This window comes from Camelus dromedarius, chromosome 17 (assembly GCF_036321535.1).
Source record: "Camelus dromedarius isolate mCamDro1 chromosome 17, mCamDro1.pat, whole genome shotgun sequence".
Lineage (NCBI taxonomy): Eukaryota > Metazoa > Chordata > Mammalia > Artiodactyla > Camelidae > Camelus > Camelus dromedarius.
In genome coordinates, this window is record NC_087452.1 from 26,385,437 (window position 1) to 26,413,047 (window position 27,611).

General features: G+C 39.5%; 1 long non-coding RNA gene across 1 annotated transcript in view; it reads right to left on the bottom strand.

The window, feature by feature from the left end:
* Positions 1-3,034: 3,034 nt before the first annotated feature.
* Positions 3,035-27,611, bottom strand: part of LOC135323308 (uncharacterized) — a 185,889-nt gene continuing 161,312 nt past the window's right edge. The window contains exon 3 of the long non-coding RNA XR_010384710.1: positions 3,035-3,165. This is a non-coding gene — a long non-coding RNA (uncharacterized LOC135323308). The remainder of the gene's footprint in view (positions 3,166-27,611) is intronic.

Sequence of the window (27,611 nt, forward strand, 5' to 3'; positions counted from 1 at the left end):
TTGGAATTACTTTTAACAAATTGCACATTCTTTCCCCTTCATATACTCCACTGTTAACATTAGGGAAAGTCACTGCAGTAATTTCATATTTAAAATGGAAGCACTTAGTTGAGATGGAATTATAGAGCTAAAAAAAAAGAATCCACATGCTCCTTACTTTCACCTTAAAGAAATAAAAACACCAAGAGGTCATGATTCCCTGGTAAGTGGTATTCAGTCACGCTCTATGTATTTGGATTTTGTTTTAAAAAAATTAGATTGGGGAAAAAGCATCCCAGAGACAGAAGCTGAACTTTGAAAGGATAAATAAATCAATGCATAACGCATTTTCAAATTCATGAATAACTAATCAGTTCCTTAACCTGTAGAAGTATTGGGCATTTTTCCCTTGGAGAGAGGGGGTTTACCTACTGTCTTGGACTGTAAAGGCAGTTACAGGAAAGGGTTAGTGATTAAAGAAGAAAAAATATTCAACTGAAATGTCTATTTTTAACTAGTGGATGATTTAGTCAAATTTGAAGATAATATTAAAATGTTATAGGCAACAGTTGAGACTATATCCTTAGGCTGCAAACCATGGTCTGTCATCATTAATTTTTGCTGTTTCCAAAGTCAATGAGCAAATGCAAAGAAAAAAGCTCCAAAAACTGGTTTATCTTCTATGAAAAAGTAGAGCAGATTAGACATACTTTATTTACTTTAAGGATAATGACATTGATCCTTTGGAATTCAGAATCAAAATATACTAAAGTAAATCATGAATATAAAGCAGGAGAGCAAAATGGATCAAAAATGGGGCTCTTGTCTGGACACTCAGCACATGGTAGCTTTTGGTGGACACAGATTTCTTTTGTTAATAATCATTCATACCATTAACTTACCAGGTGCACATCCTACTCAAAGTGAAAGCCCTGTGGACAGTTGGGTAATGTAACAGAATAATGAAAGCTGTCAGGATAACAGGGTAATGTAACAGAATGATGAATGTCAGCCGGATGCATTCAGTCTGGAGCCAAAAGCAACCTGTTCACATCATTTAGCATATATTATATTAAGTCAAGCCCAAAAAGTATACCTGTACCTCGGAACACAAAATCTTGCAGTAACATGTAAACATCAGCCAAATGTAAATAAATCTAATCCTAAATCTATCTGGATTAATAACGATATCTAAAATTGCTTAACTGTCACACAAACCTATGAAGTAGGCACTAACATTACCCATATTTTGCAAATGAGGAAAACAAGGCATAGGGTGTTTGGGAACTTTATCCAAGAGCAGACAGCTGATACCTGGCGAAACCACACTTGAACCAAGGCTCTCTGGCTCTGTATTTCCTACCCTTGACCATGATACGACTCTACAACCCCTACGGAAATTCTTGTATTTATTTAACTGTCATCATTTTACATGAATAAAGTTAGATTTCTTATGAAAAAGCCATGGAACCCTGATGCACAGGTACAGGGGAGGGGGGTTGGCACAGATAGAAGTTGTATACGCTCACCTACTCCTTCTAACCAAAGCGCTTATCAGGCTTTCCCCACGCACAATGCTGCCCTCAAATAACTCATCAGTAATTGAAGTCTTTTAAGTCACATTTTAACTTTTCAAAATACAGGGGGGTTTTGGTCAGAAAGTTGTTTATCCTCACTCACATGCACTGAATTTGCACCTGACACTTACAGTCCCAGTCGCAGGTATATGTCTGGTTCGGTGTGGCTTTTATGCACACAATTAAAATTCTTAAGGATTCAGTTACCAGTTCTGCAAATATAGCCAACATCTCTACGTTAAAAAAAAAAATGCCCTGAGAGTCACAGGGTGAATTCACATAGAGGCACCACAAATGGTACTACTCAATTTCCAATATGTCCAAAGAATCGAGACACTCTTTGGGTTTGTTATATTAATACTTACACTATATTTTGTGAAAATGTTTGCAATGTCCTTCAGTTGCATTGGACCAATACAACCCAACATTTTTCAACAATACAAATTAAACAGGTCTCTGAAATGAATTGCAGATGTTGATTAAAATGGAATTGCCTAACGTGTAGCATTCGGTATACATTTAAAAATATTAATTCAATTAATCTTGGGTGGGAGGAGAACAAAACAGCCCTTTCAAAGCCACGCACAAAAGAAGAGAGCCTCTGCTTGAGATCTTTCTTAAAAGTCCTTCAGTTTTATAGCACTCGCAGCATGGGTTTCTCTCAGCTCCTGTGCTTAGGCATTTATGTAACTCTGGGAGGACAGAACACATATTAGCCAAAGCTACTGACTTTGATAAATCACCCGAGCTATATAGAATGCAAAAGTATATTGTAAGGAGAAATGCAATCCTGTCCGTGATAATACTTTGAGGTCTCCAGGGAAAGGCACGTATTTAAATATGGCAAAAACCTAGGAGTGAGACTATCAGAACAGCCAGAATATAAGTTTCGGCTCCACCAAGTGGCAGATAGTGGGAGAAGGTGGCCTGTCTGCCTTCATCCTTCTAAAAACTGTCCATTTGCAAACCACTGCATGCCACTGATCATCTGGTCTGTAGATAGTCATCCTGGCTACTCTCCTCTAAAGGGGACCCACCATACCAGGTTTGTTTGTTTTACCATTTGTTTTAACACTAAAACCGTACTATGAACTTAACATTTTCCAAATGGCCACGCTACAGAGATGAGTTTGTACGTACCAGTTTGTACTTAACAGTAGCCTGTAGCCAACCCCATCTTCTCATCATTTTCAGATACTTCTATACCTTAATGATATTGCAGGAAAAATGATGCACTAAGGTCAAAATATCAAGTCCTAAGTTATCTAACTAATTAACTGTGTGACTTTGAACTTGGCCTCTCTGAAGCCAATAACCCCCGCTTTATCTGCTTCCTTAGGGGACAGAATGATCTAATGAACTAACAATGTACTGAAAGTGCTTTAAAAAGGTAAAGTGGAATTTTTCAGTAATAGTGCTTCTATTGGAAAAATACTGATTATATATAAAATAATCTAAAATATGCCCTATATATAGTTTAACACTTTAATATGCATGCACACCTGTAACTAAAATATAAGTTTACAAAGTAAACTCTCCATGTGTACTTACATATCTTGAACACGTTCTGAGTGTCAGGTCTTGAAATAACCATGTCCAGCCCCGGTTACTGTAGGAAAAATGATTCAGAGTGATTAACAGTCATTTTTTTTCCCTAACACTGCTATTTAGCTGAGCAAGATATAATCTTCACAAGAAAAAAAATGAAATTTCTTTAAAACATAATTCATTATGTTCAAAAATAGCCACAGTCCACTTTAGCACTGAGTTAATGATAGATTTTCCTAAGCAGAATTCCCCCTTCAGTAATTTAGTAGCAAAATGTTTACTCCTAGAAAATGCCTGTTTCCCAGGGATTATTAATCATACTTTATTGGGAAGTAATCAGTAACATAGTTTGCTTTACCACCCCTTTCAGAAAATTTAAATGCTGAGATACTCATTTTTGCTATGAAAATCTACCCAGTAATTACCATATTTACTTTTCATTTATGGGGGAATAATCTGTTTTAATTAAGCCTAACTGAAGAACTTTTATCAGATGTAATTATCCCTTTCGATAAATATGTCTCCACTAATTACATTTAACCATGGGATTTATAGCTCTTAAGTCATTTAGTAGGAAACATAATAAATCTTTAGTAATACATGCTAAATTACTATCAATTAATTCAGGTCATTAACATAATAAACAAATTAGGATAATTTTGCTTAATTAGTTTGGGTGGTTAACTCAAAATCCCATGTAAGCTTCATGGTAATCTTGATTCTCACCATTATTTCTTGAATGACACATTTTGAAACAAATCTATTTAAATATGTAAATAAAAAGCAGATCTTCTCTTTTAAGACTTAATTCTTTAACAATTGATTATTTTCCAAAGAGAAAATATAATTGACTGTCCTTTAGTTTTTGAACTTTATAAAAGTTTACATAAAACTTTACAATCTTAAATATATTTCAAGTAAAATTATTTTCTATTTCCTCCTTAAGTAAGCTAATTTTCATTTTCTACTTTAATAAATGTAGCCCAATTTTTAAAAATTCCATATATATATGTATATATATACACACACACACATTTTAGGTGCACCTCTATGAAGCTTGAGCCTTAATTTAGGCTAAAAAGGAAAATGTAGCAATAGGAAGGGAATATTAAACTAGGAAGCACTTAGAGAAATTTGGAACAAATAAAAGGAAGTATGTCTTTCACAATGAGCAGAAGCCTAATGGAAATTCATTATCCCAAGAGGCAGTGCAGACCAAAAATGTAATTACCTCCCAAAATGGTCCAGCTAAATTTAGAGATGCTATATCTAAAAAAGATAAACAACAAGGCCCTACTGTATAGCAGAGGGAACTATATTCAATACCTTGTAGTGGCCTATAATGAAAAAGAATATATATATGTATAAATGAATCACTATGCTATGCACTGGAAATTAACACAACATTGTAAATTGACTATACTTCAATTTTAAAAAAAGGAAAAAAAGTCAGAGATGCTAGCATTCATAGATGTCAGACTCAGGACAAATTATTAGAGAAGCAATATTCCATGTTCTCTCACACTTCTTCCAAGCATTCCTTCTGTTCTTTACACTTGTTTTCACTCAGAGAATTCATAGGATACTTCAGTATTTAGCTCACGTACCCCCTTCTCCAGGCAATACTAGAGAATAATCTGTTAGGTGGCTTTCAACAGAGCTCCCCCATTTGCTTCTTTCTCTCCTCCATTTTTTCCCACACTGCATGATGAACTTCAGACACAGGTGGCCCTGCCGGACCTGAGTGAAGATGAAGTGAGCAGGCATGGCCACTGGTCCAGGATGAACTTGCAATGACCCAACCTGCTTGCTCTTGGCACCCTTGCTCCCATTCTCCTCTTTAGTGTACAGAGTTGTCTAGGTTATCCTCCTCTGGCTTACAGGCCTCCACACCCTCCTCTGTAGGAAGCCTCCTCTGATTTCAGCAAATCCTACAGCTTCAGGTAAGAGACTCTTCCTCTGCCTGTACCATCCATGCTCACTCCAGCTGCAAGAATCTGTCCAGGGCAGCCCTCCTGACTCCTCTGGGAGGAGAAGGGATTCAGGTATTGTCTTAGTAACTGAGGCACACAATAGTCTCCTAATATATGTCTTGAATGAATGAGAAACTCAGGATTGACATCTGAGAGACCCACCATATCTTGATGCTGCCTAGTGTTTTAGGTGCCCAGTAAATATATTTCTTTCATTCCTTCAGTCAATCATTCATTCAGGAAACACCTAATTCGCAGGCACTGTTTTTTACCTCTTTCCCCTTTAGTGACATAGATTCTCAAAGAGCATTTAATCTTCTCTAGGCCATCACTCAGCCTGATGTTGGGGGGAATAATATGCATATGTAATTCCTGTTCTTAATGAGCTGTCAATTAGATTGTTCCATACACTTCTTTTCTGGCCCACTTGAAATTTCACTTCTTCCAAAAGGCTTTCCCTGACTACTCGGAATTGCTTAATGCCTTTCTCCTACACGAAACTGAAAGCTTCAGGAGAGCAGGGATCACATCTGTCCTGTTTACTGTGCCGTATCTAGTACCCAACACAGGTTCTCCCATAGTAAGCACTCAATGATGGCCAGTCTAGAAGAAAGATCAAGGGGGGAAATTTAATCATTTCATTACATATATATAATATTATATATTATTTCATCATATATAATACTATATATAATAATTTATATCTAAATATGTATTATGTATATATGTATTTTTTCAAGTACTTCACACGCACAAATTTTTTTCATCTTCATATTAACCCCTTAAGACAGGTACAACTGTTACTTTACAGACAGAAAATTAATATGAATAAATTAATATGAACTATCTATGACCAGATACTGCTATTTTATAAATAAAGAAATACAGAGAGATGATTAATTTGCAAACATCACATAGCAACCGGAAGTGATCCCAACATGTTCTTAGTCACTAAAATATACACATTCTCTATCCCACTAGCCATAGGTGAGGGCACCAGAAACCAAGACTATCTCTGATTTTGAAAGCTTACCAGATTTTCCAAGTATTATCATATTGCACAGCTGAGTAAAGAAAAAACAGCTGGACCTCTACCTCACACCATAGACAGAAAAATCAATCTGAGGTGAAACAAAACATAGACATGAAAGTAAAAACAATAAAGCCATTAGAAGAAATAGGAGAGTATCTTTGTGAACTTGAGGTAAGCGGTATTTCTTAGAGAAGAAATAGAAAGCATGAAACATAAAAGAAAAACTTGACAACTTGGAATTATTTAAATTAAAGGTTCTGCTTATCAAAATCACTGTAAAGGAGATGAAAAGTAAAGCCATAGACTAAGAGAAAATATTCACAAAGCATTTACTTGACAAAAAACTTGTATCCAGAATATATAAAGAACTCCTGCAACTCAATAATAGAAAGACAACTCAATAAAAAATCAGGCAAAACTATTGAACAGATAATTTATAGAAGAAGATATGCACATAGCCAATAAGCACATGAAAACGTATTTAATATTACTGGTCATCAGTGCAACACAAAGTAAAATCATGAAATACCAAAACTCACCCAGCATAAATTAAACATACACATAATCTCAAATATTAGTGAGGATATGGAGCAACTGGAACTCTCACACATTTCTGGTGAAAGTATAAAGTGATACAACTTTGGAAAGCTGTTTTGAAATTTCTTTAAAATACCCTATAACACAGCAATTCTATTTCTAATTCTTTACTGAAGAGACATCAAAATATCTGTACACAAAAATCCTTGTACACAAATGTTCATAGCAGCTCTGTTCACAGTAGCCCAAAGCTAGACACAAACCAGTTGTCCATTATCAGGATATTGGGTACATAAATTGTGGTACGTTCATACAATCAAATACTAAGAAGTAATAAAAAGGAACAATTTACAGACCCATGTAACAACATGGATCAATCTCAAAACTTATTATGTTTAGTGAAAGAAACCAACCGACTAAATAAAAAGAGATTCTGAATGATTCCATTTATATGAAATTCTAAAATAGGCAAGACTAACATTTAGTGATAGAAATCAGATTAGTGGTTGCTTCCGTGAGGAGAGAGGGGGTAGGAATGATGGGAAAGCGGCATAAAGGAACTTTCTGGGGTGGTATAAATGTTCTGTGCCTTGACATACGTTCAGTAAAATTTCCTGAATGGTATAATTAAGATCTGAGGAATTCACTGTATATAAATTATACCACATTTTTTTAAATAAGGGAAAAAACAACCAAAGAAGATCCATGATGATTTTAATAACCAGATACAGCTTTCACACAGATAACACCAGTTTAAAAAGGAGTGTGAGGAGGTGAAAGGACAGGAATAAATAACCATTAGTTCATGAGGAAAGAATGCCAGTGCTGCTCTGAATATAGTGGCAGTTTTTATTTTTATTTTAACCCAGATGATTATATTAACATTGTTTTTGACATTTTATGATAAAATAGTGTTAATTGCCTGCTTCCAGCTAAGAGCAAATATTATGCCCTGTGTCAGAGTATTACATCCTCCTTTAGAAAAAAGATGGACTCTGGGAGCAGATATCTTTCCTGCCTTTCTCAGGGTGACAGATGCTCCCAAAGACCCTGAATAGGAGCCACTGATTTATTGCCAAAGTTCATAGAAAATGAAGTCATGGTGGAAGCTCTAACCTTATGCACAGCAGAAGTTTACAAGGTCTGACTTGAAAGGACCCACATCCCTCACCAGGCTGCCTTCAAGCCTAGTGTTCCCACTATGATATGCATCTGTGCTGGAAGGGTCACTTGCCGTCGACGTGGTAGAATGAATTTGTCACCCACGACTCGTGATCATCAATATAGTTATCATCAAGCTAAGTGGGGACATTAATCCAGTCCCTCCTTTGTTCTAGCTTCTAGATCTCAAGTTCTGCTAAACCAAATACTCTTTTCCCCAGCTTTCTTTATAGTTTGGGAATTTATGGGGAAGCTTTTTAATAAATAATGCTGTTGGTATCACTCTTTGTCCTACTTTCTGTTTTGAATGTGGATGGGATGTTTGGAGCTGTAGCAGCTATGCTGCAACTGTGAAGAAACAGTCAAGTCAAGGATGGTGAAGCAGAGTCTAGAAGGAGTCTAGGTTCTTGATAGCGTGAGTAAGCCTCTACACCAACTCTGACTACATACCTCTGGAGTTCTTGTTCTGATGCTGGTTGTGGGGAAGTTAGTTGGGAAAGTTCAAAGGCACAGCATACACCCGGAGAGGCCCCAGACACATAGAAAATACTGCCCTAAAAGCATGTCAAAAAGTACATTAAAGAAATAGATAGCTCCAAAGATTAACTTTGTCTTGAGCAGACCCTACATATAATACCAGGTTCAAAGGATTAGATGAAAACAAAAAGGAAGCACAAAATGTCTTCTTTTCTAGAATTTAAGAATATACTGTGTTTGTTTCCAACTTGGTAAATGACTATTTTTTCACTTTTTAGAGCATGCGTGTGTGTGTGTGTGTGTGTGTATGTTTAAAGAAAGAGAGGGAGAGACACCAAGGCATGTGATGCTCTGTGCTTCTTTTCTAAATCTCTGAGCTTCCTTTCTACTTTGCACTTTGCTGTATTCCATCCAAGGGGCATCCATTACTCACTGTCCCATTCTTGGCAGTGACAATGTAGACAGTGCATCATGTCAAAGATGTTCCTGTTAATAATTAATGATAATTTCCATAATGGGGAGTGACACACTGTATTATATCCAAGCTCAAGATAACTAGGCCTGCTCTCCACTCTTGTTCTGACCTGTGTGATGAGCATGGCAGTGAGCCTGATGTGGGATGGAACTGGAGGGGTTTGGTGTGTGTGTGTGTGTGTGTGTGTGTGTGTGTGTGTGTGTGTGCAGAAACGATCATTTCAACCAGCAACTGGAGAAAGCTATGTTACCCAAAACCATTCTGACTCCAAGAATACATGGGGTCCCCAAATAAGGGAAATTATGACATTTTAGAAAGTGAAGACATTTACAGTTACCTTTGAAAATAATATGCTACTTTATTCCATACAGAGGTGCCTAAAGGGCAGTCTCTGAAGGCAGAGTGACCCACGTCTGTTGCTTCCATTAATCTGTCATGAGGTAAATGGTGATAGAAAGATATTTTGTAAGAATTGAGGAGGAACAGGAAGCCCCACTCAGTCCATTCTTGAGCTGTCTCCTTATGTCTACGGTGGCTTTTATACAGCCCTAGCCTCTGTTAGAATGTGTCGCACCGTCAGTCTCCCCACCTTCTCCTTCCCCCAGACGTTCTAAATTTGAATATCCTGGAATGGCAGGCATTGTTAATTGCCTATCCAGTGTTAAGTACCCATTCTCTCTTGCTAACACAATCCTAACTTTGTACAGGGCATCAATGTGCCCAGCTAAATACTCTCTTTTCCAGGCTCCCTTGCAGCTTAACAGTTGCCACGTGACACAGTTCTGGTCAATGAGAATAAGTGCAAGTCTCTGATGAGAGCTTCTAAAGGAAAACTTTTGCTTTCTTAGTTAAAAAAAAGAAAAATGAAAAACTTTTCTGGCACCACTCTTCCCATTTCATCTTGGCTTAAATGTGGACACTGAAGTCTAGAGCTGCAGCCACTGTCTTGTAGTCACAGGCAATGACCAAAAAGCTAAGAATAGCAGAGTAGAGGACTACAAAGATTAGGCGTCTTTGATGACACAGTTGAGCACCATCTCTGTGCCACATCTCTGCACGTGAAGAAACTCAGCCCCTATCTGTTTAAGTCACTTCTATTTGTTTATTTTCTTAACTGAGACCAAATCTGTTCCTCAGCGATACAGGTATATACTGTATCACTGTACTCTAGAAAACTGCACAGATGATTAGACATCTAATAAGCATTTGGAATTCCACATGTTTAAAACAGAATAATTTACTCCTATCTGCTATTATCTTCCCTAGTACCTCCCCTACCTCACCCCTGCCCCGCAAAAAACAAAAACCCATGCTCTCCTCCCAGCCTTCCCCCATCTCAGTAACAGGCACTACACCATTCACCTTGTTGCTTAAGCTAAAAACCTAAGGATCACCCTTGACCTCTGCCACTCAACACCCACTTCCTCAGTAAGAGCTATTAATGCCATCTCTAAAACATGCCCTGAATCCACCTATTTCTCTGTCTCTCCATTCCAACCCACTTCAGTCCAGTCTTCACCAGAGCCTCCTAACTAGTTCTTCCCCAGCAACCAACCAGTCTTTAATAATACAAGTCACATCACGCCAGTCTCTGATTAAGGCCCACTAAGAGCTTCCTACTGCACTTGGACTGAATCCTCACCACAACTGGGAAGGCACTACATCACATGCCCCTGCTACCTGTGAGATCTCAGCTTATACCATCATCCCCTCAATCACTGGGTTTCAACCTCTCTGGCCTTCTCTTTGTTCCTTGAACACATAAAGGTCACGCTTGCCTGAGACTTTGCACTGTGTTCCCTCCATAACCTGTTCTTCCCCTCTAACCTGTTCATTCATTTAGATCTGAGCTTAAATACCACCTCTTCAGACTCACTTTCCCTGGCATCTCTATCTAAAGCAGTCCTCCACTCACTCTCTCTGTCATCATTCTGCTTTTTGCTTCAGAGCACTTATCACAATCTGATATTTTATTTATAGTTAATTGATTTGTTTTCTGATTCTTGCCATTAGAATGCAGGCTATTTGAACATAAGGAGTTTGTCTATTTGGTGAATCTCTAGCACCTATAATGATGCCAGCACTTAATAAGCTCTTATCTAAGGCATGAACAAATTTATTGAATGTATGATTTTATATCCATATGATGGAACCACTCAGGTAAAATATCCAGATTGTTTGTTGAATTTCTGCTTTTACATTGGATGTCTTCATCATTAGAAGTATACTCATGATTGAATGAATGGGGAATGTTGCTTTCAGTCACAGCAAACATTCATGATTTCGTTGATCTCCAATAAAATTCTGACATAGCTGACATGTGTGTCTCTTTTCAAGAGCAGGAAAGGACATTTTGCCTTGGATTCTATTGTATTTTGCAAAAAACTTCTATTTTCCCCAATAAACATATTCTGAATTTTCCCCTTTGTTACTTATTAGGAAAACACCTAAATCTAGTTAGTTTCATAAAACATTCAGAGGTCGAAATTCCTGAATGTGCAGAGTGATAACTCGCCAGGACTCATTCTGAAGTCTATCACACCACTTGCCAATAACCACAAACACAAAAATCTAACAGAGGGGATTCGGGATAAGGAGAGTCATTTAGTTTGAAAGATAAATTATACCAATAATGTACATTATCACATGCTGAAGAGTCACCAACCTACTTTAGTTCAACTTTGTTACCAAATTACTCATCTTAATTACTGCCTTCTTCTTTTTCTTATCTCATTTTTCTCTAGTCATATTAATGGTCACATAATAATATTAGACAATGTTCGCTAAGCTTAACTCTAAAAGTAATGGCTGTTTTAAATCAGAATTAATTAGTATGTCAAGAAGTTCAGGTAATTATGGGGCCACGTGATTTTTTTAAGGCATTGGGGGAAAAAGTCACTTTACCAAATGCTACATTCATGATTCTACAAAGTATTTTTAATATTTTTCTTAAAACTGTCACTGAAAACTGAATAACAGTTCTTCAGGGATCATGTGGCATTGCTAACTACAGATGAGTGAGCTCTCCCTAATCCTGCAATCACCGTGGAAACTAAATTTAATACTAATTAATGAATCTCAGTGTCATTTCTCTTCTAGGTTTAGTAGTGAATCACAGTTTATACTATTTATATTTCATCACACATAAGGAAGGCTGTCAGGAACAAAATATCAGAGTAACATAATTCTCCTCTCCCGTGCCCTCGTCATCTGCTCCTGCAGAATGCTGTGGTTTGAGGGATGATGGAAGGCACACTGCCCTTGGATGTGTGTGGGAAACGTCTGAGACTTCCAGGGGAAGGAGCAAGTACACTAAGGAACATCTCTGAGAACTGCACGCACATGGAATGAGCGTCATAAATAAAAGGCCTGCTATTTTGGGTATCATGGCCTGTAAACTTGTCCATCTGTGGGTCCTCTGGGGGTACCTATGACCCTCCCTCAATCCCTCATAAAATAATCAGAATTCACCTTTGTTTCACTGGTCCTTGAAATACATTTCTGCTTGAGAAATAAAGCCTATCTCTTTAAAATCAACACTAGCAAAGCAAACAACAGTGAAAACAGGAAGAACTGGGCAACAAAAATAAAGAGAATCCCCCAGTACATGGATAGATTCTCAAGTCTCAGTATTAAGCTTTGAGCCATTGGGTTAAGCTGTTAACAGAGCAGCAAAGAGGCTGTGGGCACTCAACCCTGGGCTAAGTAAGCCTAGCGAGGGCAGCGCTGTGGGTGCTGACTGGACAGCAATGAGATGTCCATCTGGCTCGTGACCTGCTGAGAAATCTCTAATGAAGCCTGACCACAAGCTGAGAGACACCAATCTATAATACTATTGCCTATTTTCAACTACATGGAGTTCCCAACAAGGTAAAACGGTACTACTAATCTATTAATAGAAACTGAGTACCTACTAAGCTCAAGGCACTGTGGATTGCATAAAGATATCTGGCTCCTGTGACCTCTTTTCTGTCCCCTGTAAAAACATGCCCCACCGATCACAGTTGCTTGTTCACCTGTCCACCTTCCACAGCAGACTGCCAACTTGAGGAATGAGACTGTGTCTACCCCCTGATTCTACTACCTGTCTAGTGGCTAGCACACAGCAGGTGCTCAAAATATGGGTTTGAATGAGTGCTGAGAAGCTCATAAAGTAGTTTAAGAGATAAAATATAAACACGTGAGAAGTTAAATAACAAGAGAAGCGGTATCACAACATAGTATGTTAGTTGCTGAATGAAAATGAAAACAAACACTTGAGAGAAGGGACATCACTACAGGCTGGAGTGGGGACTTCCTCAGGTTGTCAGACACTGACACTGAGCCTCTTCCTTGCTTTTCCAGGTTGGAGACAGAGGCATGTATCTAATGAGAGAAGAATATGAAGGAAAAGGAGGGACCAGTTGGGAAAGAGGGGAGAAGGTGTCCTATCACTAGGGTCTCAATTGGTATCATGTTTCTATTTGTTCGTATTTTAGGTACTTCATGTATAAATTACATCAGTGTAGCCAATAAGACCCTGGACTACAATCATTTTAAGGAAGTGTTGAGAACTAATACTCATTTATCATTAATCAATTTAATTAATAATTAAGGACCAAGCACTTACATTCATGCCTGCATTTAATCTATACAATGACCTAGCCCCATTTTGTGAATGAGAATACTCAGCCTCAGAGACATCATGTGAAGCAGACCAGCCACAATACAGAATAGTTGACTTCTAAAGCACTGCCTCTCTATTTAACCTCAAGCAATGACCTAGTCAGATGCTAATCCTATTGAACCCAACAAGTTATGTGAACAGCTCTTAGACAGTAAGACGAAATTTCAAGCTACCTTTATTTCAAGATATGAAGAATCCTTTACGTTATGGAAAGGCTATGGAACCCTGAGAAACCTGGAAAAAAAAAAGAACTATCCTAAAATACCAAAAGCTGATACAGCAATGACTCCAAAATTAGCTTTCAAGGTGGTGCAGGGTCTAGGAGGGTAGGAAGCAGCAAGCATGGAAGGGGAAGATGGTGTCTATTCATTCATGGTGTGATTTCAGCCTCACCAACAGGACTTCTGCTAAAATGATCGCTCCTACCACCTCCATCTGACAATCCTCATTTAGACATTTATTTCTTGAATTAAGAAATGTTATTTTGCCGTCATCAATGGCCATCATGTTCCTTCAACTCAGCTTCAAAAATATATGAAATATATGTCAGTTGCCTATTAAGAGAGAAGGCAATGTGCCAGCCCTGGCGTGCAAAACTGAACAAAGCCAGGTCCCTGGTCTCAAGGAGCAGATGGGAAAACAATGTAATATACTTGAGTTTACACTTAATGAGTTCACCAAAGTATTAACGGGAATACGTGGAAGAGAGTGATAAATTTGGCTTTTCTTAGCTCCATTTCCTGTTCCATACCTCTGCACACACCTGACTCCCTACCAATGCCGTGAAGAGTCCTTCTATTTCTACTGTACTTCCTCACTGTGGTAATGGCCCCCAAATATGCCCGTGCCCTAATCCCTGGAACCTATGAATATGTTACGTTAAATGGCAAAAGGTACCTTTCAAATGTAATTAAGGTTATGGACCTTAAAATAGGGAGATTATCCTAAATTATCTGAGTAGGCTCAATCTAATCTAATCATATGAGCCCTCTGAAACAGAACTTTCTTTGGTTGAAGTCAGAAAGATGCAATAGGAGATCTCAGAGAAATTCAATATGGAAAGGGCAATAAGGTGAGGGATGGACGCAGTCTTAGGTGGTGAGAGAGGCTCTCAGCCAACAGCTAGCAAGGTAACTGGGACCTCAGTCCTCCAACCACAAGGAACTAAATTCTGCCAACAGTCTCAAGGAGCTTGAAGTGGATCTTTCCCAAGTCTTCAGAAAGAAATCTGGTCCTACAGGCACTAAGACTTTGTCCTTGTGAGAATCTAAGCAAAGAACCAACTGAGTCATGCTGTGGTAGTCTTCTGACTCACTAAAGCTGTGAGATAATAAATCGATGTTGTTTTAAACCACTAGTTTTTGGTCTTTTGTTACTACAGCAGCAATAGAAAACCAACACACTGATAAAAATGCTATTCTACCCTCTTCAGCCATATTCATTATTTAGGTCTTACTCTAATCCATGCAATCTGTAAAGCTTTTCCAATCCCCAAGGGTAACAAAGTTCTTCTCACTTTGAATACCTGTCACACCTTGTCTGGACTTTTGTGAGGTCACCTTTTTCCCTCCTTTGTACTGTTATTAGCTATTTTCATGACTGCTCCACTAGTTTACATATTGTGTCTTGTTCAGTTTTGTGCCCTCCACAAACCCAGCTATTTTGACAAAGACAGAATAAACAGTCAAACAGCCATTCAGTGTACCCATATTTAGCATCTCTGGGTGTAAGGCAGTAGTGGGCATTCACATGTGTTTTTGGCTGGTACCCAGGGTAGTGAGATGTCAGTCCAAGACAATTCATGGTGACAAGGGCAGTGTTATACAAGCAGAACAGCTCATTAGTGATCAGTTGACACCATTTTATTAACCTATATTGGCTTTTTTAAATGCAAATTGAATGCTTCAGTGAAAACTAAATTGAAATATTACACTAGAATTAGTCTTGATAAAAATACATCACAGATTGATGTTGGGACCATCACCTGCACAGCTATAAATTACTAGTGCATCAAAAGCCAACTTGATTATTGTCTCTCAGTTAAACAGAGACAATTTAGTGTTTCAGGAAAACCATTAATTCACTAAGAGACATAGCCAACAACTGTAAATAAAAGATCTAGGGAGTAAAATGTGATACCCATTCTTTAGAATAAACTAGCACTTTAATATATCAACTGTGCTTTCTTAGAACTGCCACCCAATTTATTTAAACAGCTAATTAGCAAAGAGGTCAGAACAATCTGGAATGTGAATAGATGATAACTTCTCTTTTAGAATATATGGTAATACTATATAATTCTAGTGATCTTATGTGGGAGGTGTATAAACAGATGTCAGATATTACACATTTTGGCTAAACACACTATGCACTAATAGTCATCGTTTATTACAGTTGTTAAACATAGCCCATCCAACCTAAGTTGTGAAATCTCATGTGATCCCACAGTCCTTGACTCCAAGGATAAGTCAAAGCTCCCAGTGGAGATATAAACATGAAATATGTACATGTGTATGCATTACTATTGTTGATGTAATTGCCTCAAGTGATACACTCACTGTAGGTAAAGAAAATCTATAGGGAAGTACTGATTTATTCTCATCGCTACAAGGTGTCCTCCACCCTTGAGAAGAGTGAAATATTTATCTGTTTGTTAAAAAGGAAGTGCTAATTGGCCAATCTGGTTAAACTCCCTGGAGAGAGAACTGGATGAATGGAAGGTTGTTAAGAGGTGTAAACAGATCAGAAAAGGTAAACCAAACTGTAAATCAAAACCCAAATAATTGTTAAAGAGAGAGAAGAGAAAGTAATTTATGGAGCAAAAAAAAAAGAGCCATGAGTTTTTGTACGCTAACACTGACAGTGACGGGGATGTTGGGAAAAGCACCCAATCCCTGATTGGCCAGGGATGTGATTGCAGTAATTGAGTAAACCCTGTCCTCAACTGGTCTGAGCAGAAAATATAACAAGATAAAAGAGGGCAGCAGTTTTCAAACTTCTAGCAAAAGTAATCTCACATAAAACTCCACCAGGTAAAACAGACAAACATGTAGCTCTTCTGGTTGAAGTAGAGGCCAGAGTCATGGATTCTAGTTCCATATATCATCACTTGAAAACAACCAATCAAGGTTGAAAGTGACTTATTTCATAAAGTAACACAAGGGTTCTAAGAGAAGACAGAGAAGGTTGACAGTCTATTCACCTAGGGTGCTTGAACTAGCAGTATCGAACAGAACGTTCTGAAATGTTGGAAATGTTCTATACCTACGCTGTCCAAAAGAGTAGCCACTAGCCAGATGTAGCTATCGGGTACTTGAAATGTGGTCAGTGTGACTAAAATGATTTTTATACTTATTTAAATTTTAATTAAATAGCCACATTTTCTTAGTGGCTATCACATTGGGCAACACAGGCTTAGAGAAAGTCTTCCTGAAGGAAGTAGCAGGGGTTTAGGAAATGGGCAGAATTCAGACATTCAGAGGTGAACCAGGAAAGAGCACCCCAAGTAGAGGGAATTGAATACAGAAGACAAGAACACCATCTCCTAAAAGAAATACTACTTTTCAAAAGGAAAGAATACACGTGAGGGGCAGCCAGGATGGTGAAGCAGATGGAGCTGGAGCTCACCTCCTCTCAACGTCACAACGAGCTGCAGAACCACCAACAGAGAAAGAGACTAGAACCCACCAGAAAAGACCTTCCATAACTAAAGTCATAAAAGAGGAACCACAACGAGATGGTAGGAGGGGGCGCACTCGTGATACAATAAAATCTCATACCCCTCAGGGTGAGCGACCCACAAACTGGAGAACAATTATATTGCAGACATTCTCCCACAGAAGTGAGAGTTCTGATCCCCACATCAGGCTTCCAAGTTGGGGGCCGGGCACTAGGAAGAGGAGCCCGTTCTTTGAGTATTTGGTTTTGAAGGCCAGTGGGGCTTAACTGCAGGAGCTCCACAGGACGGGGGGAAATAGAGACTTCACCCTCAAAGGACGCACCCAAAATCTCGCACTAACTGGAACCAAGGACAAAAGCGGCAACTTCATAGGAACCTGGGCCAGACCTACCTGCTGGTCTTGGAGAGTTTCCTGAGGAGACCGGGGTTGGGGGGTTGGGGGGGTGGGGAGGCAGGCACAGTGGCTCACACTTGAGATATAGACTTGGGTGGTGGGCATAATGGAGAGTATTCATTTGCATGAACTCCCCTGGAGGATGACATCTTGCTTGGGTCATTAGCACCAAGACCTGGCCCCACCCAACAGTCTGTAGGATCCGGTACTGGGATGTCTCAGGCCAAACAACCAACTGGATCGTGACACATACCCACCCACCAGCAGACAGACTGCCTAAAGACTTCCTGAGCCCACAGCCACCTCTAGACATGCCCCTAGACATGGCCTTGCCCACCAGAGGGCCAAGACTCAATTCCACCCACCAGCAGGCAGGCACCAGAAGCAAGAAAAGTATGATTCCACGGCCTATAGATGAATCCACAAACACAGGTCAGACCCTACCCCGGGGCCAGCTGGCCCCTGGTTTTTGAGTGACGAGAGGGGAGTGCAAGGCTGGGACACAAAGGACGTCTCCTACAGAGAGCCACTTCTCCATGGTCAAGAAATGTAAGCAACCCACCATGTACATAAAAATACGAATAGAAATTTAGACAAAATGCAGCGGCAGAGGAGTATGTTCCAGGCAAATGAACAAGATAAATCTCAGAGCAAAAACTAAATGATGTGGAGATAGGCAATCTACCCAAAAAAGAATAAAATATATTTTGCCACATGCCAATGCCATATATGCCCTTGAATCCTGGCATATATTCTTGATTCTTTTAACTCTGTGTACTCACTCTGGTTTGACCATGGCCACATACTAGCCTGGTAGATTTCTGCTGCCTTATTTGGTTTCCAGTCAGAGCTTTCCAGACCCACTCCTGGGAGCCCTGAAGGGAACTCAGAAATTCTACCCTAAGTCTTGGACTGCACCTTACTCTCAAATATTACTAGAGAATGTTGGGATTTTCCCTGCCTCCAGGTTGCCTTTTGTGATCTACTTTCAAGAAATGATGTGTCACGCTGAGACTGGAGCTGAAGTTTCTACACAGATGGGGATACTGTCATGTAGACGGCTGCAATGACTTGGGTCCTCTGCAAGAAGCTTTCTTACGACACTTCACAAACTGTGGGAGATATTCTCAGTCTGCAGCTGAGAGAGCCCAGCCATTGTCCCTTTGAGCTGAGCAGTGAGAGGAAGGGGAGGGAGGAGAGAGAGGGAAAGAGAAGACCACCATCCGTGAGCTTCTAATGGGTCCCAGGCCCCATGGTGAGTATTTTTATTCATATTATCTCCTTTAACTCTTAAAACAATCTTAAGAGGCAACAATTAGTATTCTCCTTAACAAAGAGAGATTCTAAAGCTCAGAGTGTTCACTTAACTTGCCAAAGTTCACACAGCAGATTAGAAGCAGAGTTACAATCCTGCCCTACATGTATTTGACTCTAAAATACAATGTTTTTTTCCCCCACGAGTAGTGCCAAAGTATAAAATCATGAGTGAAAGGAGGCAGAAAGGAAGACAAAAGTCTCTTAGAGTGTGCACTCTAAATCCTACTGAAAACATGGAGTCACAAATCCATGGTGACTGAAAAGTAATTTGATTTTCAGCTCAGGCACGTCAGAAAAGAAAATCTAGGTTCAGTTATTGTTATATATGTGGAATGTAGGTTATCAAACTACAATGGAAAATATACCAGCCATATTTAACCAGCTAGATTTTTATTTCCCAAGGCCATGATACGGAAGATGACTGAAATTCAGTTTGCATAATTGTGAAGAAGCCAGGTTAGCAGAAGGGGAAGGAGAGCAGCTTATTCCATCGCTAAGAGAATCAATTCTCGCATCCAAATGAGAATGCCAGGTGAGAAATGGGGATTCACATGGCTACCTTTCACCAGGATGTTTTGATTTATGTAAGCAAATTCTACACCTTTCCAGCTCCTAAATCCAGAGTGGTTCAGTTAAGATGATGCATATCAGAGCCTACTCACTTTATCATTCCAAGCTGATAATTTAAATGCTTACATTAAGGTTTCTGTGTTAACTTTCAGGGTTTTAAAAATGAAGCAAGTTTCTATTCTCCATCAGGCTCAGGAGCAATGGGAATTAATATGCTACTGTCTTTAATGAAACGTAGTGGGGACATGTGATTCATGTTGGTTCCTGATCCTTTCCTTCCTTTAAAAAGTCATAAAATGAAAAATACAACAGCTGTTTCATATTAAAGAGAAATGCAAATGTGCATTAATGTAGCTCAAGAAATATTTTATATGTTCATAGAATTTATTATTTATATGAATGGAATCAATCTACATTTTTCTCATTTAATAAAATGGTACTTATTTCAATGGCTTTGCCAGCTATTTAAGCCAAATGCACAAAAAGGAATGGTCTAGAATCTAAGTCAAGGGTACCTTTCTTTTCCCTAAAAGTACAGGCTAAAGAACAAAAAATTTCTGATGCTATTTGTCCACCAAAGATATAAAAGCACCGCATTCTACTAATACCTAGATTAGTAGATTAACTCGTTTCAGTTGCTTATTAAATAATTTCATCAGAAGTGTCAAATGTTTTGGCTGAGCTTTGTCATAGGGCGAACTGTGTTCAAACCCAGGTACCTCCTGTGCTGGTAAATGGTGTTTGGAGAAGGCCTCCTGGTGAGCAGTAATGCTTCCTCATTATTATACGCCGTCTATTACCTACTTTAGATGCAGACATAAATTATTTAAAACAAGAGAAGTTTCCCTTGCTAATTCACGGCAGCCTGACTAACCAGCTCCTATCAATGCCTAAGGCTTCATGCTATGCACAATTCTCCAGCCAGTCTAACAGCCCACTTCCATAGCTTCACTGGGTAATTTTAATCAGTCACTGTGTATACCACAGAAACCCAACAGCTGTGCACTTGGATGACCTTATTATCATTAGCGGCAAATTGGTTGTTGAGCAGGGAATTTTTCATCAGGAAAGACTACGTGATTTCATAAACTTGGGAATGGCCAGGTTCTATTTATTTATTTATTTATTTATTTTGACTATAATTTACAACTTAGGAAATGAGCACATTTAGAGTGAAATTCACACTTTAATGAAGAGGGATATATCTGAAGTTTCTTTCTGACACATTTTCCATATTTCTTTATTCTCTTCCAGGGAATAGAACTGTCATCATTTTGAAAATTTCCCAAAGAATGAAAGGGAAGAGGTTTTTGTGACTTTCACTTTTGGCATTGGAAATATCAAAAATTGCCTCCTGGTAGTCAGGGAATCAATAATTCTCTGGGATCTTGGGGAAATAACTCAAATAACTGACCCTAAAAGGAGTTCTTTAGATCCCTATAGCGGAAGATACACATTTCTGGTGCTAAGAAAAAGTCAAATAACCTGCAGGAGACATGATCACTCACAAGAGCATGCTTCAAACAGGCCAGTGGATATTAATTTTACAACCCTGGTGCAGCAGCCCAGATGGTACTTCTTTTTCATCAGGTATCCGAATACTCCATGTGTTAGAACAGAGCTGCCATTGTTTTAAACTTTCAGACTTTTAAATTTTCCTATGTTACCTCAAATTTAATATGTAATATCTTATTGTTTAAAAAAGACTCCTAATAGGAGAATTTACTGCTCTTTCTTCTGTAAGGGTAACTTCTCTAGAGGAGACAGTCGTTTTGTCATAATTAGTCCCTTAATTCTTTGATAATTTCCAAAAGCTCATTCTCCTCATTATTAGCATCCATGTGATACGTAGATCAATTTCTCTGCAATTCCACAGTAGTGCTGTCAAATGGAATGATGAGCCCTTAGATACTTAAAGATGATCCGTGCATGTGCAGCTAAGGATAGGAGTGGTATATATAGCATGAACAAACTTCTGCCCCTTCTTGCATGTCCCATGGAAGTGGCTTCCACATTTGTTACACAAATCCTGGTTCTCTGTGGTGTTTATGGCCTTGCCTTTTGTGCGTGTTCCTGGGAAAATTATGAAGGATATAAAATAAGACTGCAGCATTCTCCTACCTTCCCTGTTTGGTTCTCTTTCTCTTCCTTCATCCCCCATCTCACCCCAACACTACTGTACTCTGAAGAAGCTGGAGCCAGCTGGATGGGCACTAAGTGAAGACCTTTGAAGAAGGATGTCATGGATGCTGTCACACTTCACCGGGGGGCTCTCCAGGGTCAAAAACCCATCCCTCAGCTGTGGGGGATGTCAACTAATGGAGGCCCCTGGCAGCATCCCTCACATCAACATGACTGCAGCCTCAGGGAACTGCCTCACCCAGTGTTAAGTCCACTCCCAGGAAGCAGCCCACAATCAGGGACGGGCTAACGCGGGGATACAAAGATCTGGCTCGTTGGCCTCAGTGGGACAGCTCTGAAGGGCCATCCCAGCTCGGCGGCCTCTGTCGTACTGGCTGAGGCCTCAGCTGCGACCTCACCGCACACATCAGCCTCTTTCCGCCCAGTCCTGCCTTGCTTGCCTCCTAACAGGTCCCCTCCTGAGGTACTCCCCAATGAGTTTTTCGCACCTAACTTTTTGTCTTCAAGTATGTTTCCAGGGAATCCAGTCTGAGATAGGAGCGACCCAGAGTAGTCTGAGACTATGCTGTGTCATAAGGAAGGGAGGCTGAATCACTCCCCAAAGAGTCAAGAGTTACTACCACCAGGAAGACAAAGTGGTTACATCCAAAAGGGAAGCTACAGAGCGAACTCAATAACCCGAAGTAAAATGAAATGAGGTTTAAAGTACAGGTAGAATCAAAAGTTTAAGGATAAATTCCAAAAGCAAAGGGAATACAGTATTTTTCCATCTAACTCTGGCATCTCCAGCTGCTCAGAACACTCACTGAAGTGCACTCTAATAAACCTCCATTCTGAGGCTCTTACAGCCAAACCACAGTGGTCATAACCATTTCTACAGTCCATGTTATAGAACAGGATCCTGCAAACACACCTCCACACACCAGCCCTCTTCAGAGTGCCATTTGAAACTCCCAGGCTGAGTCACCTTTCTGTCCCTGGTGTCTATATCCCACCTCTCTGCCTCTCTCCTCATGGTCTTCCACAGCCCAGGCCATGAGCCAAATCCTCTGGGCAGCTGTCATTCCCCTGAGCACTCTAGAAGCTCAATTTACTGCCAAGAAGTTACCTCAAATTTTCAATGATGCTTATTATACATAAAGATGGCGGGTTTTTTTCTTACAAATTTCCTTCAAGTATGGATGTATTTTTCCCCAGGCACTTGCTTCCTAACCCCTCACCAGGAAGGAGAGCCAGTGTTCTCCTGCCTCCTTCTTAGACCAAAACAACCTTTGCTTCTCTGCCTCTGAGTTATCATGGCTAATACTGACTGAGTACCTACTATGAGGTAGACACTGTTCTGAGTGCTTTTCATGTTTTAATATTGTGTAATACTGATAACGATCTTGTGCAACAGTTGTTATTATTATGATCCTTGTATACATGAGGGAACAGAGGCACAGAGGGGTGACCTAATTTCCCCAGGTCCACACAATCAGAATGTGGTGGGGCCAGGGTTCAAAACTTGCCAGTGCTCTCAGCCAATCAGCTCTTTGCCTTGCCCCATTTCCAGCATCCACCGACATCCACTTCACACTCCTCCATATTTTGAAGATTCCTTTTCCACTCTGAATGGTACTATCACCCAGTAATGTAATATCAATATCCCCAGTAACGACCCCACCAAAGTCCTAGCCTTCCCCTTCCTTGCCCTCATCTATTTCAATGATATTCACCATGTGCCTTAAACAATTGACTCCGAGGGTCATACTCTTCTCAAAACTTCAATTCTGAAATTTCCCTCTGACCACCACCTTCTGTCCTCTACTTGTCCTGCTTCTGCATTCTTTCCAAACTGCTTTCTGGCCTGACTCCTTTCTTTCCTGGTATGACCCACTCCCTCTCCGTACCTTCAGCTTCCCTTCCTTCCTTGATGAGCCCATGTCCCCTGTCTTCCTGTTAATTACTCTTTTATCAGCACCTGAAACTCTTATCACCTTCCTTTCAATGCAGATATTATGCTAATTCTCAATTCTGCATTTTTCTGTTGTTGTTTTGTTTCCCCCAGTGACTCTCCTCTGAGTGAAAGACAAAATTCAAGTTTTTTATCAAGACCTTCAAGGCACTGCATGGATTTCCTCAACCTGCTCATCTCCCACCACCACTCTCCTCATGACTCAGCATTCTGTCCACACTGAGCATGTTTTCAAACATGCCGTGCCTCTCCATAGCTCCTTGTCAGAAATGTTCCTCCCTTGCCCCATTCTTGAGAGAAAGCAACAGGATCAGGTGACTTCTTGGATGGAGGATTAGTAGGAGGAGGAGGAGAAGTGGGGATGGGGTAGAGGAACACATGGAAGATGACTTAGGAGTGTTCACTCTGAGCACCTGCGAAGCTCAGGATGCTGTTATACTTAAGGGGCACCACTGAGAAGGGAAAGCAGATGAGACAGAGGGTCAAATGGGACTTTCTCAGACCAGAGGTGCTGATGAAATATCCATGTAAAAGCACCATGAAAACAGTAAAAATTATCACAATTAAATGTTGCTGTCCCAATAATTATTTAACTTTTACTATGATTATGTGCCAATGGTTAGGCATGAAATATAGTTCATACAAATTAGCAAAGCAAATGAATGTGGGAATATTGTAGAATATAAATGCCATTCAGATAGCTGATAAAAAGAAGAAATAACCAAAGCTTACCTATATGGCTGCAAGCTACTTAGAAATATGACAAAAAACCTTGTCTATAAATATGAAAATGAGTAAGTTAGTTACCACACATTTACTAGTAATTTATGAGATGTACTTCCAAGCACTTGTCATATTACCAGGAAATTTATATACTTACTATTATAATGAACTTAGCAATTAGGGCTAATACTGTTTCATATTAAAACCAAATGTATCTGAGTCATTAATTTGAGATACTTTCAAAAGTACATGTAGGTATATTGTCTCACTTAATTATCCATTATTTACCTTTAAAATGACTTCAAGATCTTAGCTTTAGATGTTGTATATTTCACAATTTTTATTTTCTAAAGAAAATACAGAAATTTTTTTAAAAGATGGGAACAAAGGGCAGATGCAAAGCAGAAACATACCATTTATACTCTATAAACCAGGAACTACATATTTTACTTATTGGAAGAATTTAAGCTTTACCATATGTGTATTTTATCATGAAAAAAAATATTTTCCTGCAGGGATGAAAGTGCTTTTTTAAAGGCTATGTGGATTGTCTTATACAGAAGCTCAAGAAAAAGGATACTAGTCATTCTTGCAGAAACAAGGGCCACTTAACACTAAAGGCTAACAACATCATGGTACCAGTAACTGGGCTAAGTTCAGAGGAGTGCAAAAAGCAAAAACGATGCTCATGAAATCACACACACTGCAAAAGATTCAAGATTTTATAAAGTTAATGCGGTGTTGTTGGAAAGCTGCTCAATCACATACTACATCCATTGACAAATTAGAATCCAGCAAAGCTAGACCTGTTAACAACAGAAGAAAAAGCTTATGAGCATGATGATAAAAAAGGAACATCAGAAGACAACAATATGAATGTCAAAATACCAGGAGAGACCTTTGAGGAAACTGATGAAGTCTACATGTTTGTGCTGCAAAATTTAAATATGAAGTGAAGGTGCTTGCATCATGCTATCTTAACATTTGCTACATAAAAATATCAACACCAGATTTAATCTCAGTAAATATCAACTAGTGTCATTACTGTCATTATTATTATCATTGGCCATTAGAGTAATGGGGGGAATGAGGTCCATTTTGACTCAGCAGGGAGGGAATCCAGGAATAAATACTGAGACCTCACTGTCCTCCATCCTCAGCTCTCATGATGGTGCCTCCCCTTGACTAAACCTGAAGCCATTGGTATAGACACAGATCAGCCTCCTCAGGCCCAGAGACAAGTGGAGAAGGGCAGAGAGTAGATCTAGAGAGGCAGACAGGAGGTGTCCAAAACACACACATACACGCACACAAAACCTGAGTTCTATTTAAGTTCTCAAGCTATTCCACTTAACTGGACAGCATATTCATTTTGAGGGCTTACTATGTGCCAGGTACAGTTCCAGGTCCTGAGACACTGTAGGGAACAAGACTGACAGGGTTCCCATCAAGGCTACCTTACAACTTTCATGGGCTCCTTCCTCCATAAAAAATATTAAAAATTATATTTTATGACTGAGTTTAAAAATAAATTTAATCCAGGCTGAATTTCTTATTTTATACTCATTTTTATTATATTCTTTTTTCTTTCTAATTTTTATAGAAATGAAAAGATTTTCATGGGCCCCTGAAAGTATCATGGGTCCTGGGTACTGTGCCCAGTGTGCCAAATGGAAAAGTTGGCCAGCTCTCATCTCACTGTCGTGGAACTACATTCTTGGGCGGCCAACAATGACAAAAAAAGTTACAAATAAATCAAGGGGAAAATATCAGGAAAGTACGATGAAGACAACTGAACAGGGTATCTGGGAGCATGATCAGGGAAATGGGGCTGTACAGAGGGAGTCTCCAGAGCAGGCTCCGTGAGGGGATCACACTTCAAAGGAGAACCTCATTGACTAGAAGGGGTTGGTCTTCTGAAAATCTAGAGACCTCGCAGGAGGAACAAGTGGTGTAAAATCCCTCAGGTTGGAAAGAGCCTAGTGCATTAGAGAATAGTAAGACAGCCAGTGAGGCTGAAGCATAGTAGAAGACAGGAAGAAGGACAAAATGCAAGAGGTAGGCAGGGGCTAGATCACACAAAGCCTAGCAGGTGAGAATTTGGGTTTTTGCTCTAAGCTGCAGAGTTCCAAGGCTTGATCTGGAGAATGGATTACAGGGAGAAGCAGGAATACTGCTGACTACCGTAGGCCACCCAGGTGAGTGAAGATGCTGCCTTGTACCTGGGGGATAAGAATGGAGATGAAGAAAGGATAATGGATGTGAGATGTCCTTGGAACTTAGAATCAACAGGACTCAATATAATTGAAGCAGGAAGGGAAGAGCAAAGAGAGGAGTCACAGATGACTTGGGGGCCTTGGGCCTGAGAACCTGTGGGATGGTGGTGTCAGTCACTAGCACTGGCTTCTACAAACCCTGCCACTTCATGATCGCTGTGGCTAACAAAACATAATACAATAACATAATATGTTAAAGAAACACAGATTTACAATGCTATGGCTCTCACGCATCCATTCAGGAGCATGTTTGTTGTGGGAGCACACCAGATTTGTGAACTCGTGTTGCTATTTCCAGTGATATGGAAATAGCCCCTCTGGCCACTATACTGCTTGCTAAAACTCTGCCCAACTGTGTTATTCAACAAAACCTTGCCTCTTGCTTCCTCACCTTGCCTTTTAACCAAGTGTGGGTGTTAGGCTAGTCAACACTTGCCTTTCAGACAGACCTGTCCCTTTAGAGGGACCTAACTAGTCCAGGATTAATTGCCCCATTTGGTCTTTAAACAATCTTTTTGGCCCTGCACACGGACTCTCTTTTCTGTGTTCCTGATAAGAATTTACCATTTGGATTCTGAACCTTTTGTTTGTTTGTTTGTTTGTTCATTCAAGTACATTTTAAAGCATCTGAATTCTCATCCAACTAGATTACTAAGCCCTTGAGGGATGATTAACTCAGATTCCTATCATTACTCCTCTGTCTTCTCATTCTCTGTATTTTCTCTGGGTGATCTCTCATTCATTCTACAAACACTTACCCCAGGGTCTGGGCAGCCTGACCATTTTAAATTTTGACAGTCTACTCATGGGAAATTCTACATATCCATTTTATTAAATGTCCCCAATAATAAAGCTGCTCCATCTGTTATGTGAACACATACCATATAGGAAGAACCAGTAACATGTAGAAATCCCAGCCTCTCAGTCCTTTACAAGTTTAGATATGTCTTAAGTTACAGAATTTCACCTTGATTTGGAAACTAATGTCTTCTTGGCACCGTAGTCTACCCACTAACCTCTTGATTATGTTCTGACCTTTTTAATAGGGTTTCCTTCTTTGTCTATCCGTCCCCTCTCTAAACATGTCAGTTATTTCCCCTGCATACGATGAATATTTTGTATTTGGCTGA